Source organism: Sus scrofa, chromosome 4, assembly GCF_000003025.6.
Source record: "Sus scrofa isolate TJ Tabasco breed Duroc chromosome 4, Sscrofa11.1, whole genome shotgun sequence".
NCBI classification, from domain to species: Eukaryota; Metazoa; Chordata; class Mammalia; order Artiodactyla; family Suidae; genus Sus; species Sus scrofa.
The window spans coordinates 108,136,290-108,138,644 of NC_010446.5; the positions used below are offsets into that span (position 1 = coordinate 108,136,290).

A 2,355-nucleotide genomic window follows, 5' to 3' on the forward strand; every position below is an offset into this window, starting at 1 on the left:
GGGACCACGGCTTCTGTGTCTTCTCAGGGTCTCCCGCAGGCTTGGGGGGTGCTGTCCACCAGCTCGCCAGAGGGAAGCCGCTGAGGTGGCGGGGATGTGGGACCATGGTGGATTCTAGTTCTGAGGCCATATACTCTGAGGCGGAAGATGATTTATGAGGAGGATTCAGATTCTCTTACTTCAGCTCCCGCTGGACTCTCTGGAAGGTTCTGGTCATTTTGTTTCATTTCTAAATCAGCAGATTGCCCTTCACCCTGAGCAAATGGTCCTGGGACTTAAAAGGAGCCACTTTGGTGGAGTCATTAATCACGGAAGCCCGGCGGGGTCTTGAGGGGGCTCTCTCTTCATTTCCTTGCCCCACTTAGGCTGCAGGTTCTCTGTCCTTTAAGCGTCCTCTTCCATGACTTGGATTTCACTCTGACAGCAGGCCGGGCCCTGTGTGGGGAAGGCTCGCAGGACGGGAGAATGAAACACTGGCTCCATAGCGCCCTCTTTCATTCGTTGGTTACATATTGAGTACCTACCTTGTGCCAGGCTTTATCTGAGGCACTGGGGATGGAGCTCTGAGAAAAACACCAAAAAAATCTGTGCTCAAGGAGCTTATGTTTTAGTTCTAGCTGAATAAACAGTAGCTGTGCTGCTGTTTTTTTTTTCTTTTCCAGAAGGTAGAAGCAAGACAGGGGATAGGAAGATATTGCTGTTAAACTGAGGCAAAAAGTGAGTCAGAGGACACAGCCGGGTATTTGAAGGCAAGAGTCCTTCTCAGACGCCTGTTTTTCAGAGGTGTCACCTGAGCTTTGGGGGATATTGTTGGACATTCCTCACTTTATCAAAGAGGTTGATTTTTCCTTTACTCAGTCATCTGGGTGAGAGCAAGGCTGGATGGCAGCATGGCCAACAACTCCAGCCTCTGCAGGCGGGTCACATGGAAGGCACAAGTCATCCTGGAAAGGGACCCAGGACCAGAGGAAAGTGAGTGTGTGCATGCGTATGTGCGTGCATGTGAGTGTGTGTTTGTGCATGTTAGTTATGTAACAGGAACAATCATTCTGAGTAGCATGAAGCTTTATCTTTTAGCCTTGTTTTCTGTGGTCTGAGCCTTCCACTAGATATTGAAGATTCTGGTTAGATTAGGGAAGTGGTATCCACTGCCAAGTAAAGTTCTGAGATGAAGTTGTCTAGATAAGGATGGTTGCATTTGCCTTATCCCTTAGAAAGAGCCAAGGACTAGCCTCCCACCAGCCTCTAGGGGGTTGGCCAAGAGAGCTAGTGGGAAGCTTGGGGGAAAAAAAGGAGATCAGGAGAGTGGAACTGGGTGGGGAGAAGTCCACATATCCTGGTCCAGGAGAAGTCTGATGGAGCCACAAAGCCAGGGATTCTGAAATAGTAAGAAAGGAGACACTTCCGAGTGAGCTTACAGAGCATGGCTTTCCTTTACCTACCTTTTCAAAATGTCTGGTCTCTTACCTTCAAGCACCAGCCAGGCTGAGGTCTCATCAGGGATGCAGAGGAGTCTCTGGCAGAGGGGGCAAAGCAGCAGAGCAGTCAGGCCCTGGGATTAGAGGGACTGTCCTAGAACGACCACAGGAGGGAGAAGGCAGCAGGAAGCCAGTCCCAGGCTAGAAGGTGGTTGGTCACCAGAGAGAGAGCTCCTGGTCTGGGCCCTAGGGACCTCTCCTTGGCAGTCTGACAGCTGAAATATCTGCTGTAGTCGCTGCATAGCCATTGTTGGCTCTGGGCAGGACCCTGACTCATAGCAAACTCCTAGATCTCTTTATCTCTAAATATAGGGCCTGCATTTGGTCTGTAATTTGCAGCTTTTTTTTTTTTTTTTAAGTAGAACAACTTTTTAAACACCAATTTACAGGGAAATTCACTTTTAAAACAGCTTCAAAAAGCAGAGGTGGGAGTTCCCTTGTGGCACAGCGGAAAAGAATCTGACTTGTATCCATGAGGATGTGTGTTCAATCCCTGGCCTCCCTCAGTGGGTCGGAGGTCCAGCATTGCCATGAGCCGTGGTGTAGGTCGCAGACTCAGCTTGGATCCTGCATTGCTGTGGTGTAGGCTGGCAGCTGTAGCTCCACTTCAGCCCTTAGCCTGGGAACTTCCATGTACTGCAGGTATGGCCCTGAAAAGAAAAAAAAAAAAAAAAAAAAAGCATAGCTGTTTTGGTTGAAGCTGGGCAGGGGCTGGAGTCCTACCTGCTAAGCCTCTCATCCCCAACACCAGGACACTGAAGGACTCTTGGAAGCTCAGGTTCTTTAGAGCCAGAATTTGAGAACCACTGGACAGAAGCTGTGAAAGGCCCTCTCACCTATGGCATTTGTGACTGTGCAGTTGATCTTCCTAGAGAAG

General features: G+C 49.4%; 1 long non-coding RNA gene across 1 annotated transcript; it reads right to left on the reverse strand.

The window, feature by feature from the left end:
- On the reverse strand, positions 644–1,936 carry LOC110260344. Its single transcript, XR_002343503.1, has 2 exons — positions 1,468–1,936; positions 644–1,378 (listed from the first exon to the last, which is right to left on the reverse strand). It is a non-coding gene; the product is annotated as an uncharacterized LOC110260344 (long non-coding RNA).